This window comes from Triticum aestivum, chromosome 4B (genome assembly GCF_018294505.1).
Source record: "Triticum aestivum cultivar Chinese Spring chromosome 4B, IWGSC CS RefSeq v2.1, whole genome shotgun sequence".
Taxonomy (NCBI): Eukaryota; Viridiplantae; Streptophyta; class Magnoliopsida; order Poales; family Poaceae; genus Triticum; species Triticum aestivum.
Genome location: NC_057804.1, coordinates 90,648,722 through 90,665,522, shown reverse-complemented (window position 1 = coordinate 90,665,522; position 16,801 = coordinate 90,648,722). Strand labels below are relative to the sequence as shown.

At 43.0% G+C, this 16,801-nt stretch overlaps 1 long non-coding RNA gene across 1 annotated transcript; it reads right to left on the bottom strand.

Moving 5' to 3' along the window:
• Positions 1-3,354: 3,354 nt before the first annotated feature.
• LOC123091206 (uncharacterized) lies at positions 3,355-4,666 on the bottom strand. The gene is made up of 2 exons (XR_006442963.1): positions 4,205-4,666; positions 3,355-3,965 (listed from the first exon to the last, which is right to left on the bottom strand). It is a non-coding gene; the product is annotated as an uncharacterized lncRNA (long non-coding RNA).
• Positions 4,667-16,801: the final 12,135 nt, after the last annotated feature.

Sequence of the window (16,801 nt, the reverse complement as noted above, 5' to 3'; positions counted from 1 at the left end):
ATTCCTTGCCTTTCTACTTAATACATTACAAGTAATTTTTCTCATTTTTCTTTTTTTTTGGGAAAAATGTTAATTTCATTTCAATTATAGCTTTCCTAAAACTTCAAGTCCAAATTCGTTTGTACTCCCTCTATAAAGAAATTATAAGAGCGTTTAGAAGAGAGTAATAATTTTGACTATTATAATTGGATTTTTTTTGTATGTACGTGAATGTTCACGTGCAACCTTACTAGTGGTAAGTATGAGTACATGTTTATTCTAACCTAGGTCGTTTGCACCATCTTAGTGCCTTCTTCTTAACCTAAACACATGCTTCCCAGCGTGCTTGGGAAAAAGTTAGCGATGTTTGCAAATTCAGTTTGAAAAGGACTTTTTTTCTTCTTCTCTGTTTTGAAGCCGCTAAAAAAAAACCAAGTTATGCAAAAATGGATGGCCTACGTGGTGGGCCGGTGGGTGACTAGGCCGCGTAAGGCGATCCATGGGAGCTGGTGCAGTGTGAATATTGCTGTATTTTCGTTTTGTTTGTGAAGAGTTCATTTAACCCTCTCAAGTATTCACTTCGATTTCGCTTCCTCGACTCTTCTTGGGGACATCCTACCTTCTGAACATTCAATACTGCTGCAAATAGTCTCCTACTCTCTCCGCCCCATAATGTAAGACCTTTTTTGACACTAGTGTAATGTCAAAAAACGTCTTACATTATGGGACGGAGGGAGTAGTTCGGATCTGGAGGGCAGTCTGGCCACAGAATTACCAAACAAAGGTTATTCAGAGGGTGGGATGGCCCAAATGACAATTGAGGAGGGAGAAGTGGCTGAAGAAAAATACTTGAGGGCGTTAAATGGGCTTTTCTCAAGACATTTTTATGATAGGCTGAAAAGAACACGAAGTCACTGGGCCACGCTAATAGGCAATCTATAATCCTTAGCTCAGTCCATCAGTTATTGCACATTGGTTGCCTAAGAAAAAGTTATTGTACATTGGTGGCCACAAAACCCTCGACCTTTCAAGGCCCTGACCACACCACACCAGGCTGGGCTCAAATTCTAGTTTTAAGTGAGAAGAGTTTGGCTCATCTTTTCCTTCTTTACTTCTCCTTTTATTGAGCCGTTTTATGCTTCATTACAGCAGAAAATGTACTACAGTTTACAGATTCCTCGAGATTGGCACAACAGCAACCCCTAATGCTGATGGTTTTCTGAACTTCGATAATGGTGTTTTTTCTATCAAGATCTGAAGTTCAGTTTCAAGGCTCTATGTAAATATTTGCGGCAAATGAGTTTATATTTTACCTTCACCCCTTCAATTGATTTGTCTTTGGGAATTATTCTACTGACCTAAGGTATAAATATTACAGTGGATGCAACATCATTGTTGCAAAACAAAAATAAATAAATAAATAGACAGTTGTGGTGCTGGTGCTATAATCAGTTGGTGGGCCGGTGGGTGATCGGGCTGCGTAAGGCGATCCATAGGAGCTGTTGTAGTGTGAAATTTGCTGTATTTTCATTTTGTTTGTGAAAAGTTCATTTAACCCTCTCAACTCTCAAGTATTCACTTCTATTTCGCTTCCTGAACCATTCTTCAGGACATCCTACCCTCTGAATTTTCAACACCGCTGCAAATAGTCTCCTGGTTTGGATTTGGAGGGCGGATCAGCCACAGAATTACCAAACAAAGGCTTTTCAGAGGGTAGGATGCCCCCCCCCCCCCATATTATTAATATTTTTTTCCGATAATCTGGCCCCATGATAGTTGAGGGAAAGTGGCTGAAGAAAAATACTCGAGGGCTTTAAATGGGCTTTTTCCAAGACATGTTTTATGTAGGCTGAAAAAGAAGAACACAAAGTCACTGGGCCTTGAGAATAGGCAATCTATTATAAACTTCATAAAATCGGCTGGGTCGTTAGCGAAAAAAACGATCGCTCGCTCAGGTTGTGCAGTCAAAGAAAGATTTTTTTAAAGGCCGAGCCCAAGTGGAGGGGGGGGGGGGGGGGGGGGCGTTTGCACCGTAACGGGTGCTTGAAGCGCCGAATAGGGGATCCGGCAATACTTGATGTAAGCAGCACTTTGGTCCATTGGTTATTGTACATTGGCAGGCACAAAAACCCTCAACCTTCAAGGCCCTGACCACACCAAACCAGGCTGGGCTTAAATTCTAGTTTTAAGTGATAAGAGTTTGGCTCATTTCTTCTTCTTTACTTCTCCTTTTATTGAGCCGTTTTATGCTTCATTACAAAAGGAAAATGTACTTGGTTTAATGAACTTTGATAATGGTGTTTGTTCTATCAACATCTAAAGTTCAGTTTCAAGGTTCTATATGAATATTTGCTGCAACTGAGTTTAACTTTAGCTCTTCAATTGATTTCTCTTCTGGGAATTATTCTACCGATCTAAGATATAAATATTACTGAGGATGCAAAATCATTGTTGAAAAATAATAATAAATAATAAAATAAACAGTTGAGGTGCTATAATACTTATTGCCAGGACACATTCAGCTGTTGACTATGCAATGGTAGTGGCACCATCTGAAATTTCTTCATCTCAACAAACTTTCAAAGGTTGCCTTGTAGAGTTAAAAAAAAACAGAATAACACAAAATGTCAAAGTCTTACAAACCTTGTCCATGCTCCTGGGAGAATATAAAACCTGTGATTTATAATTTATCTCACATGTTCTATTTCTTATAGTGAACCCTACTTATATTGCTTACTGTGATAGCAACCCTCCAGTTGTGGTCAGTCATTATGCGTTCTTGGACCGAAACAGCCCCTCCATGCTTACTTAGGCTAGAATCAACCTCTGAAATGAATCAGTCAGCACTCAACATTGCATTGCCATTTGACACAACCTGGTAGTATTACAGTGACAGAAACTGTCAAGGCAAGACAATTCTTTGGGAGCTTGCTGGAGCACAGAGGAACCTGCAATTATGTTGTCACTAACAATAAACTACTTGCAGATCGACCTAATAATAATCTAACCAAGCTAACTTGACGACGCATAATATAACGTTCTAAGCATGCATAAATGCCTCAACACGTTACTGAAAGTGGACATTTCAAAACATTTGACTAGACGGCCCTGCTGAGTGAAGCCAAATCATGATACAAATAAGATTTAGGATACATTGACCAATGAATTTGAAAGAACTATGTGCACTTTGCTGGTCAACATGAGAGAATAGTCACTTAGAAGAACTAATATAAATGGTCAAGTGAGGTGGATGTAAATCCAATATAGCAGAGGCTGTTAATTTACTCGGCAGATTGGTTCCATGACAGAAAATCTACACAATCTTGTTTAAGCAATGCACCAAAATTTCCAAACACCAACCAGTACCCTGTAGTGTAAAGCTACTGAACTAAACCATTCAAAACATAATATTCCGATATAAAGATGCTTCATAATATTGCACTCATCTTATGCCAACACACAATCAGAAACAAAAAGCACGCAGCAAGCCTATTTACAAGTAAGAGGTGGCCATGCTCCGCACATCGGTCGGCATGAAGGCCAACACCATCAACAGGATGAGCAAGCAGACCGGCACAAACAGCAGCAGTGACGGTGGCGGCGGCAATGGAGGCAGCACCAATGGCAGTATGAGCAATGAAACGGTGAGGCAGGCGAGCACGAAGAACGCTTCGATGCCGAAGTAGTTCGGTATGACAACCTTCTTGTCAGCAGCATTTGCCCTCTGCTGCTGCATATGCCTCTTTGCAGTATTTGGTCTGGCTAACGCAGGGCCCCTCCTCTGCCTGCTACCTCCTCTTTCCAGTGCACCGAACTGGCTATCCATCTATTCTTTGGCGAGTGCAGATCAGCGGCTAGCCAGGAACTGAGATGAATGAGAACTCTTGTGGATTCTGAAGGTTTTTAACAGATCTGAAGTCTCTGCGAGTCTGTGACTGAACTGCACATCAACTGCTTTGGAAGAACTGCACCGCAAGTGGCAATACCTGTGGAGCGAAGAAAATTGTTAGAAAACAAGAAAATCATGTTCAACTATTAACCAAACATTCAGGTATGTTTTTCTATGCCATCCAAAGCAAGAAATACTAGGTGAAAGGTCATACTTCTCCACGCAAATTTGTATAAACAAACCTAGCTACATGAGCCAACGAACCGACGGACCAACCAAAACTAAAATATGGCAACAGCGTGGACAATCAAGCATAAGAAGAAAAAAAGGTAGTACCTTCGATCCTGAAACTTGCATTTTGGTGATGTCCGTACTACGCATCCACCTCTGCCCCAAGAACACCCTCTCCTCCAAATCAACACTCCCAACCAAGAAAGATACCAAGATCACGAATGGGGGGACGGCAGCGGAAAGAAATCAATACTTCCCGTTCCGAACACGATGCTCTCGAATTGGATTCCGCCGCCCACCAGCAGCAGCCACGAAATGGGATTAGTTTACGGTGGCGCAGGAGAAAGGAGGAGACCGGCAAAGGCGGATCCCCCCTGACGGCGAAGCAGATATCGTGCGCGGGGGCGGTGCCTCGTGTATCCCCTGTGGCGACGCTGCTGCTGTGTATGGATGGAGATGGGGATGGGGATGGGGGGAGGAGAGGCCAAGCATGATGACGGAGGAAGCGAGAGAGGGCAGACAATTTTATGAGTGGGGTTTGAAATCTGGGGGGAGCTTGGAGGGGAGGCGAACGGGGGCGGATACATTGCATCAAGGACCAACTTGAGGGGCAGGCAAGCTATGCATGCATGATGGAACAGGGGGTGGGGGTGGGGTGGGCCATAAGCCTCCTTCCTCTCCTTTTGGCAGTGGATGTTACTGTTGTCTTTGTGACTTAGTTGGGTTTACTTCCCCTAATTGCAGTTAGCATCTGAGCACTAAAGCATGAAACATTTTACTCTTAGTGTGAATCTAGAAGATTCTTATTAGTTGTTGGTGGAGGTAGGCTTGGTGATGTGGCATCTACATGGGTCTCGTTGTCGGTGTAAAGGTTAGCAGGTTAGCGGTGAAGCGTCACAAACCCTATGTCGACTCGATATTTTCGTCGTCGCGACAAACGATGGTGGAAGATGATCAATAATCATTATGTTAATCCTGAAACTAGCCTTTGAATGCAGTTGAGAAGAAAAAATGGATGAGGAAAATTCTGTAATATCTGTAGTGTGTTAGGATTGATATTGTTGATTTGTTACTAATTAACCAGAGTTGCATCTGTACTCCCTTTATGTTCCACAAAGATTTATTGTATAATCCTTTCATGACAAGGGTATTTTGACAATTTTGGTGGAAAACATTGACAAATTTCTTAGGGAACTTTACAAGACAAGCTTTACATTGTTACGCTGGTTACTAAGAGTGTATTCTATGTATTTGTACCAACTCAGACATTGTTTAAGTTTAGCGGCGAAGAGCCACAAACCCTAAGTCGACGACATATTTTAGTATCTTGTATGTATTTGTACCGACCCAATTAGTGGTGTAAATGATAGCGGTGAAGGGCCGCAAACCCTATGTTGACGGGATATTTTTGTTGTCGAGACAAATGATGGTGGAATAGGATTAAGAATTGCTTAATCCTAAAGGTAGACTTTGTAGTAGTTGAGAAATAAGGATGGAGGAGCAAATTGTGTATTTTTTTACTGCCAGGATGGATATTATGCAATTTATTACTAATGAGAATTGAATTTGTCTACCTTATAATCTTTTGAAGTCGTTTTTCAACCATTGTGACGGAAAGCATTGAGATGAAGATGATAAATATCTTTGTTCTTGACAAGACAAGAGCTTTAATTTCGTACGACGATTAGTAGGAATATCTTGTATGGATTTGTACTGACCCAGTCACATGTGTAAAGGTTAGCACTGAAGCACCAAAACTCTACGTGGATTGAATGTTTTCGCTCCGCTACAACAAGTCTTGTCGAGATAAAATAAGTAAATGGTGAAGAGTATCAAGAATCAAATCCTAATGTTAGCCTTTGAATGTAGTTGAGAATAAAGAAGTCATGGGTAAATTCTATTATATTTGGTGTGTGAAGATTGATATTGTGTATCCCTCCAAAAAGAAGATTGACATTGTGTAATTTGTTAGTAATAACAATCACATTTGGACTTTCATTATGCTTTCTCATAACAGAGGCAATTTTTTTGCCTCATCTCACTAAATAAGAAGGAGAAAGAACATAGTTTCGGTCATTACAGGACCACACATGTCCGAAATAAAGGGATTACTCTTGCAGTAGAATATTTTCCAAAAATACAGCCTCTGCTATCACCCACGTCTTTGCCTCGTCTCTGATCGTCGCCGCTACCCACGAGGGCAGGGAAGCCTTGTTGCAAAAGACCCTGGTCAGTAGCCAGTAGGAGTATCTCGTATGGATTTGTGTCGACCTCTTCTGGTAATGTTAGACTAGTAAGATCTCTCCTACGAGATTGTCCGTCACATCAAGTATTTGGCTTGAGAAATATATTCCGTAAAATACGATGTGTTCGGAAATACTTGTCATCAAAATGAACAAAAGGGGATGTACTTATCATCAAAATGACAAGTATTTTCGGACGGAGGGAGTATATCATAACAAGTGTAACTAAAGTTCACTCCTGTCTGCATTTGGTCACATGTCTTGTCTCTCCTAGAGTGCGGTACAAATATCATTACAAGCAATTCCCCTCGGAGAGGTCGGTCTTGATGTGCAAGGGTTCCTCTCCCCTGGTTCCCTTTTTTGTGCATACCCAATGTGCTCAATCCTTTAACTTGCAACATGCAAAGTCTTTGTTCCGGCCACCTTGTCAACTCCTACGAACCTAGACATCACACGTTTTCTTCCCTTTTTCCCCATCTGTGAAACCTCGAAAAACAAAGATAGAAATGACTGATTTATCCCGGCCAAAAATTCCTACACCCACACTTGGCTATCCTAGTCATCCTTCCAAATTCAGCAACCGAATGATTTCATGGGAAGAAATCTCATAACAGGTCTTTAAGCGCAGCTGTTAGCTACAGGATAGGAGCATCCACTTGCCACCTGCTACTATAGACACGCACATTTTACGTAGTTTCGAAGACATTGCTTTCAAAATAATTGTTCCGCGAGACTGCGAAAATTTTACGGTTTGCTGAATGTCAATCGTGTGAGATTTTTTTTAGGTGCTCATCGACTGTGAGAACCACCAGCCCACGTTAAGATTCACGCAAGATTTTCCCCACAGAAAAAAGATTCATGCAAGATTTTACATTTTCTGAACTGCGTACAATTTTAACTAATGAATCCATCACCCGCCCGGCAGATTTTGATCACTTTCCGTGGCAACATTTCAACCACGTGTGTTCAGTCTTATTGCGTTCAGCAGAGCCTCAACATGGCTGACTTGTTAAGTTGTCGTTGTCAGAAAGATTGTTCCACAGTGTGCTACTATTTCTTAGGGTAAAATTGGGGATTAATTATCATGGATACCCATACAACTTTGAGTCATCGCCTTGCAATTGGTCAATTGGCCACGTGAGGTTGTGCTCTTAGAAAGGAACAGAGCAGTGAGTCATGGCACGACTCAAGTTGCATTAGCACCACTACAGTTCGTACTGTTGCATTATCCCATCCTATGTCATGCATTTTGGTCACAGATCATTAACGAAGCCCGCTGAAAGATACCCCAACCCAACTCACAAAAGCTTAAAATAAAATAAAACCCAAGTGCCATCGCCCTCAGAAAGATCGGTCTTCTTCCCTTCTCTGTGCCTCTAACCCTCGCTCTGGCACCATGGAATGGTGCCGGAAGGTAGGTGAATCTCTTCTCTCGTCCGTTTTTTTCAAACATCAGTACATACACCTAGCGCTCATATACACGCGCATACACTCATCCCTATAAATGCACACACGCACACTCTACCCCTATGAGCACCTCCGAAAGACCGAGCCGGCATATCATCTTGAGATTTACGAAGTCACCGTAGGCGCGTCGTCATCTACGGGAACGTCTCCTCCCACTGAATGCGCATTGCCGGAAATCGCTGCCTGATTGCTGAGTGCCTGCCGCGGTTGAAGACGTGGGGAAGAACGCCGATGTGCACCGCCGGTCGCCGGAGTGGAGAGCTTGGCCGCTGTCGTCGGCGGCGGGCAGCACGCTAGGTTTGCGGGGTGATGACGCTGAGGAAGGAGAAGGCACTTCCTATTCCACGCATAGGGTGGGCCTTCAAGCAAATGCGCACCCCCACGCGTTCTTCTCTCGTCCGTTGGATACCAGCTTTTCGTGTCGCGGCGATGTTGCTTCAATAATGATGACAGTGTTACGGGTAATAGAAGTCCTTGGCTTCAATTCCCTTTCGGTGGCGCTTAGTGTGGTGTTGTTGGGAGCTTGGAGTTTTTATCCCCTTTGTTCTTCATGAACTATGGGTTGATTATTTATGTTGTCTGTCCACATTGCTCCATGGGCATTGTTGGAGCAACATCGTCTTCTTCAATAACCATTTCATCTGAGTCCTAGCAACAAGGATTTCGGCCGACGTTTGTCTTCGATGGATCCACTGTGTTCGTGCGTCTACAGGTTGGATCCTTCCGATCTACCTTCTCTTTATCGACGGCGGTTGTTGTTCTGGTGCGCTGGTCCTATGAGGCCTTAGCACGACGATTTTTGATTGTCTACTACAATAACGTTTGCCCGGCTCCGATGAGGTAGGGGCGATGATGGTGGCGCGCCTTCGACTCGCTCCAGTGCTTGTAGTCGTCGCTAGGTGGTCTACGGACCTGGATGTATTTTTACTTCTAGTGTTCTTTGTGCTACCTTGACAATTGATGAATAAATCAGAAGTTTTTCTCCCAAAATAAAGGTGATCAAACTGGTCCAGCGGTACTAACGGGCTTGCTTGTTATGACCCTGTGCTCACTGGAATTGAAACGATACAATGTGCATGTAGGAATAAGAGCATGTACAATGATTCTATCTTAGCAGCCACCTAGGATAAATGATGAGGTGGAGGAAAGAGAAATCAGAAAAAGGGCTTTGCCTTCTTTTATCTAAGAGATGATCTCTTAGCAACAAATATCTCACCACATTTGAAGGAATAACTAGTATAAAATAAGAGAGAACCCATTTTACACCATATTTTTCCGTCATCTCTAGATTACGTGGCTGGATTAAGATAAGACTGCCTTATCAACCATTGTACACGCCCTAAAGCGCAAGTCCTATGAGATCTACGCGTGAAGTGCTATTTTTTATGAGAATTAATAATTTATGTCTAACACCTATGTTATTTTAGTTTACACGGAGATAAGTGCGGATTTTTTTTCTTTTTCTACTTCCTCTGTCCCGTAAGGCTGCCTTAGTGCGTAGTGTCATAAGTTGGTATCATCCATATGATACTAGAGTATGATACTACAACCGTAATGCATATTATTATAAATTAGTATCTTAGATAAACATGTTGTTTTGGAACTTGGGCTCAAATAAGCCCGGGGATGAACAGTAAAATAAAATAAAATAGATTAAAAAATATTTTTTGTGGTGCAAGATGCTTCTTGGAGTGAACTCCGTGCGAAGTTTTGTGAAGTTTGGACATTTGAGGAGCTCGTGGCAAGAAAGGCAAATTTTGGATAGCTGAGAAACTTTTGAAAATCACACTGTTTACACCTGATTTTGCCTTCTTTTCCACAAGCTCCTCAAGTGTCCGAACTTCAGAAAAAATTGCACAGAGCCCACGCACAGGAGCATCTTGCGCAATTGCATATCTACCGACTGCACACAATCACAATTGCATGCTCATGCCTACGTGCAACTGCATGTCCATAGACCATATGCTCTATCGGCCATATGCAACTGCATGTTTATGGGCCGCCTACACCTATAGTTGCGTGCCCCCGTACTAACGAGCAACTGCATGTCCATCATGTGGGGGAAACGAGGTATGCTACACATGTGGAAAACAAAAAAAATGCTACCATGAACACCCGGGAACATGTTACAGTAGTAGATGCACTAGTGGAAAACAAGGCTTTAGTTGAGGTTAGGATAAGTGCATTAATCCCGGTTCATTCACGAACCGGGACCAAAGGGTGCATCAGTCCCGGTTCGTGAGGCCAGGGCGCTGGCCGGGCCTCGGGGCCATTGGTCCCGGTTCGTCTGACACTTTTGGTCTCGGTTCCAGACACGAACCGGGACCAATGGGCCTTGCTCTTGGCCCAACATCTTTAGTCCCTGTTGGAGGCTGGAACCGGGACCGAAGGTTGTTCTTTAGTCCCGGTTTTAGCCACAAACCGAGACTAAAGAGAAGCCTATATATACCCCACTCTGCCCGCTCAGTGCTCTATTTTTTGGTCGGCCTTGTGGGAGAGGTGTGTGTTGCTCTAGCTCTCACCTCCTATGCACATGAAGTGTTCGATGGAATATCCGAGCCACACTTAAGCTTTCTCCTCTCCAAGCTCGACCTCCAAACTCCATTTTCCTCAAGACTTGTCTAGGTTTGGCAGTCCGTCTTGTCCCGTCCTCGTCCTCACCGCTGTCGATCGCCCGCGCCGATCTTGCGCCGGCACCACTGTGGTGAGCCTCTTGTTCTTATCTTCTTTCTAAATAATTTTTACCTATATGATTTAGATAGATACTTGTATAATTTTCTTATTTTTATTATTGTTTGTTATTATATAGTGCCATGGTTTTGGTATCCGCCCTTGTCGACCCTCGTCCTGTCTATGATTCAGATGTGGTATATTATCTTTATAACTATTTGTTTCATTTAGTGTTTATGAAAATTATGCCGACCAACATGACATAGATGTTTTTATCTAGGAGGTATGTGAACCTAAAATTCCAACCAACCCTCTTATCGAGAGGTTAAATTTAGTTGAAAAAGAAAACAATTACTTGAAGAAAAAATTAAAAAAAATTGAGGAGGAGAAGATGGAATTGGATTTGCATGTTGCGGATATCGTCGATGATCACAAGATCAAGATGGATGCAATGCGCTTAAAGATTAGAAATATTAGAAAATATGCCATTCATACCAAGGCTTGGTATCATTATGCCGTTGGATCAATTGTTACCTTAGTTGCGGTTATGATCCCATTTGTTGTTGCATTTAAATGTTTTACGTAGTTTCAATGTATGTTTTAATTACATGCTCTAGAGAGCTATATGTTGTTCAATGAGAACTGTGTATGAGCTTTATGTATTTATTTTTTCAGTAATAACATTTGATCACTACTGTACTTTGGTTTTCATGTGATGATGAACTTCTATTAATTTGTTCACTTCTCTATTCATGATGTTCTGTAATAATTTTTGACACAGTTAATTACATATAATGCACGCAGATGAACCGGCAATGGATGTACGGTGACAGACGCACCTCAGAGTACATTAAGGGCCTGCATAATTTTCTCGAAGTGGCTGAGGCAAACAAGTAGAATGGTTTTATGTGTTGTCCATGCCCTATCTGTGGGAATACGAAGGCCTACTCTGACTCGAAAACCCTTCACATCCACCTTCTTGAGAAGGGTTTCATGCCACACTATAATGTTTGGACTAAGCACGGAGAAAGAGGGGTTATGATGGAAGACAACAAAGAAGAAGAGGATGATGACAACTATCCGCCCCCTGAATACAGTGATGATGCAACGGGGAAGCTGAATATCAAGAGGAACCAGACGATGTGCCCGATGATGATCTTCACCGGGTCATTGTTGATGCAAAAAGACAATGGCAAAGTGAAAGGGAGAAGTTGAAGTTCGATCGCATGTTAGAGAATCACAAAAAGGGTTGTACCCAAATTGCAAACATGACAACACAAAGCTCGGTACCACACTAGAATTGCTGCAATGGAAGGCAAACAATGGTGTATCTGACAACGGATTTGAGAAGCTACTGAAAATATTGAAGAAGAAGCTTCCAGAGGATGACAAATTAACCGAAAGTACGTACGAAGAAAAGAAGGTTCTATGCCCTCTAGGATTGGAGGTGCAGAAGATACATGCATGCCCTAATGATTGTACCCTCTACCGTGGTGCGTACGAGGATTTGAACGCATGCCCAGTATGCGGTGCATTGCAGTATAAGATCAGACGAGATGACCCTGGTGATGTTGAGGGTGGACGCCCCAGGAAGATGGTTCCTGCCAAGGTGATGTGGTATCCTATAATACCACGGTTGAAACCTTTGTTCAGAAACAAAGAGCATGCCAAGTTGATGTGATAGTACAAAGAGGACCGTAAGAAAGACGGGAAGTTTAGAGAACCCGCTGACGGGTTGTAGTGGAGAAAAATCGAGAGAACATGGGGGGACTTTGCAGGTGACGCAATGAACATATGGTTTGGTTTAAGCGCGGATGGCATTAATCCTTTTGGGGAGTAGAGAAGCAATCATAGCACCTGGTCCATGACTCTGTGTATCTATAACCTTCCTCCTTGGTTGTGCATTAAGCGGAAGTTCATTATGATGCCAGTGCTCATCCAAGGCCCTAAGCCACCCGGCGATGACATTGATGTGTACATAAGGCCATCAGTTGAAGAACTTTTACAGTTGTGGAATGGAAAAGGTGTATGTCTGTGGGATGAGCACAACCAGGGGGAATGTGACCTACATGCATTGCTGTTTGTAACCATCAATGATTGGTCTGCTCTCAATAACCTTTTAGGACAGACAAACAAGGGATACCACGCATGCACGCACTGTTTAGATGACACCGAAAGTATATATTTGGACAAATGCAGGAAGAATGTGTACCTGGGGCATCGTGGGTTTCTTCCGACCAACCATCAATGTTGAAAGAAAGGCAAGCGTTTCAAAGGTGAGGCAGATCACCGAAAGAGGCCCACCCTCTGTACTGGTGATCACATACTTGATATGGTCAATGATTTACAAGTAATCTTTGGAAAGGGTCCCGCGGACTATCTGTTCCGAATGACGCTGAGGGACATGCACCCATGTGGAAGAAGAAATCTGTATTTTGGGAACTACCCTATTGGAAAGACCTAGAGGTACGCTCTGCAATCGACGTGTTGCACGTGACGTAGAATCTTTGCGTGAACCTGCTAGGCCTCTTGGGCATGTATGGGAAGACAAAAGATACACTGGAGGCACGGGAGGACCAACAACATGTGGACGAAAAAGATGACATGCATCCAAATCAGTATGATGGTCCTGCCAGCTACGCTCTTACCAAAGAAGAGAAGGAAATCTTCTTTGAATGCCTGCTCAGTATGAAGGTCCCGTCTGGCTTCTCGTCCAATATAAGGGGAATAATAAATATGGTCGAGAAAAAGTTCCAGAACCTAAAGTCTCATGACTGCCATGTGATTATGACGCAACTGCTTCCGGTTGCATTGTGGGGCTTCTATCGGAAAATGTTCGATTAGCCATTGTGAAGCTATGTGCATTCCTCAATGCAATCTCTTAGAAGGTAATTTATCGATAAATCCTACCAAGGTTAAGGAGTGATTTGGTGCAATGTCTTGTCAGTTTTGAGCTGGTGTTCCCACCATCCTTATTCAATATCATGACGCACGTCCTAGTTCATCTAGTCAACGAGATTACCATTCTGGGCCCTGTATTTTTACACAATATGTTCCCCTTTGAGAGGTTCATGGGAGTCTTAAAGAAATATGTTTGTAACCGTGCTAGGCTAGAAGGAATCATCTCCATGGGCCATCAAACACAGGAGGTCATTGGGTTTTGTGTTGACTTCATTCCCGACCTTAAGAAGATTGGTCTCCCTCAATCGCGGTATGAGGGGAGACTGACTGGAAAAGGTACGTTAGGAGCGGACTCAATAATATGTAGGGACGGACATTCTTGGTCTCAAGCACACTACACAGTTCTACAGAATTCTACCTTGGTGACCCCGTATGTCAATGAACACAAGAATATTCTGCACTCCAAACACCCGGAGTAGTGTGACGAGTGGATTACATGTAAACACATCAGGACTTTTGGCAGTTGGTTGCAAAGACATCTCATGGGTAACACCACTATTGCAGATGAGTTGTACTCATTGGCTAGGGGACCATGTTCGACTGCATTGACTTACAAAGGGTACGGAATAAATGGGAATACATTTTACACGATCGCCCAAGATCAAAAGAGCACCAACCAAAACAGTGGTGTCCGCTTTGATGCAGCAACCAACAGGGGAAAGGACACATATTATGGTTACATACCGGACATATGGGAACTTGACTATGGACATGATTTTAAGGTCCCTTTGTTTCAGTGTAAATGGGTCAATCTGTCAGGAGGCGGCGTACAGGTAGACCCGTAGTACGGAATGACAATAGTAGATCTGAACAATCTTGGGTACACAGATGAACTATTCATCCTAGCCAATGATGTTGCACAGGTTTTCTATGTGAAGGACATGTCTACCAAACTGAGAAAAAGAAAATATAAGGAAGCGAATACATCGTACAATGATCCAAAGCACCACATAGTTCTTTCAGGGAAAAGAGACATTGTGGGAGTGGAGGGCAAGATAGACATGTTTGAAGATTATGAAAACTTTCATGAAATTCCTCCCCTCAAAGTCAAGGCTGACCCAAGCACCCTGTTAAACGATGAATATTATCCATGGTTACAGCGCAATAAGCAAGGGACACACGCGAAGAAAAAGTGAAGACTTTCTCTCCACAACTATTCTGATGATGGCTTTGATCTAGAATATCACTGTAGTTACATGTCAAGAAATGAAATGCCTTTTGTAACAGATGAGTTTCCGTCTGAAACCCTGATACTTCAAAAGAGATTGTTGTACACGAAGTGCATCCAGTTTTTGCCGTAACCCTCTCAACTTTTTAGCACATGCTACGTGGGTGAAAAGAAATGATGATATCATTCCAACTTTCAACCTTTTTAGAGTTAATTAGTAGTGCTTTCCAATTGCAGGGTCATTTAGCTAAAAAAATCAGTAAATGCATGAAAAATACAAAATGAAGTCAGAAAGGGTTGAAAATTGATGATGTGGCTTTGAATGGTGCATTTTGAACACAAAGTTCAAATAAGTTCAATAAAATGAAATCCCTTTGTAACAGATGAGTTTCCGTCCGAAACCCTAGTACTTCGAAAGAGATTATCCATATTGTACATGAAGTGCATCCAGTTTTTGCCGTAACCCTCTCAACTTTTTAGCACATGCTATGTGGGTGAAATGACGATACCATGCCAACTTTATCAAAGTATTTTTTTGTTAAAAACTTTAATAGCAAAAATAATTTTCATAAAGTTTTTTTGTTACAAACTTTAATAGCAAACTAAAAAGCTTTTATAAAACTCTAATAGCAAAAGGAATCAACTAAAAAGAATCAATAAAGAATAAAATTTATGCAACTAAAATTATATAAAATTTATGCAACTAAAATTATATAACTAAATTTAAGATATGCAAAAAATAACATTAAATATTTTAAAACATAACATATGCAAAAAAAATTGCCTGCCTACTAAGCCACGAGGGCCTGCATATGACTAAAAACCCAGCTACATGTGGGCCAGGATGCAGGCCCGTGGGGAAAGTAGGCCCAACAGGGCACAAAAGAACATTAGGCCCAACATGCCTGCATTAGAGAGGAGCTCAACGGGTCTATCGCAGTGGGGCTTATAAACCACTGCGATCGCCTCTCGGCAAGCGAGGTGGGACTAAACTCCCACCGCACCGCGCCAGTTACAACACAAGCCCTTTGATCCCGGTTGGTGGCTCCAACCGGGACAAAAGGGTGCCTTTGGTCCTGGTTTGATCCACCAACCGGGACCAATGCCCCCTTTAGTCCCGGTTTGAGCCACCAACCGGGACCAAAGTGCTTTGCTTCCCGCCCTTTTGGATGCTGAAAAGAAGCTTTAGTGCCGGTTGGTGGCCCCAGCCAGGACTAAAGCCCTTTGTATATAAGGGAACACTTAGAAAATTTTCCCCACTCTCCCATTCTCTCCCCCGATGCCCGCCCTCGCCCTCGACGCTGCCAGGCTGCTGCCCTTGACGCCGACGCCCTCGCCCTCGCCGGGCCTCCTCGCCATCGCTGCTCGTGATCCGGCCGCCATCGTTGCCATCGCCAAGCTGCCCTGACACCGTCCCCGCACCCACTATGAGCCGCCGCGCCATTCCCCTCCTTTCCTCCCCCACCCCGCGCCCCGACGCTGGCGCCTGCGTTCCGGCCACCCGCGCTCTCCGGCCGCCCGCACTCAGGCTGCTGATGTCTACTACGCAACCTTCTTCTTGTAGACGTTGTTGGGCCTCCAAGTGCAGAGGTTTGTAGGACAGTAGCAAATTTCCCTCAAGTGGACGACCTAAGGTTTATCAATCTGTGGGAGGCGTAGGATGAAGATGGTCTCTCTCAAACAACCCTGCAACCAAATAATAAAGAGTCTCTTGTGTCCCCAACACACCCAATACAATGGTAAATTGTATAGGTGCACTAGTTCCGCGAAGAGATGGTGATACAAGTGCAATATGGATGGTAGATATAGGTTTTTGTAATCTGAAAATATAAAAACAACATGGTAACTAATGATAAAAGTGAACACAAATGGTATTGCAATGCTAGGAAACAAGGCCTAAGGTTCATACTTTCACTAGTGCAAGTTCTCTCAACAATAATAACATAATTAGATCATATAACAATCCCTCAACATGAAACAAAGAGTCACTCCAAAGTCACTAATAGTGGAGAACAAACGAAGAAATTATGGTAGAGTACAAAACCACCTCAAAGTTATCCTTTCTGTCGTGAAATTGTCATGTCAGATGTCCTCGTGAAAGGACTTAGTTGTGGAGCCATTGCAACTAGGAAGCTTGAAGGGGTTAATCGGGACAAAGGACACGAGAGGTTTTATACTAGTTCGGCCCCTTAC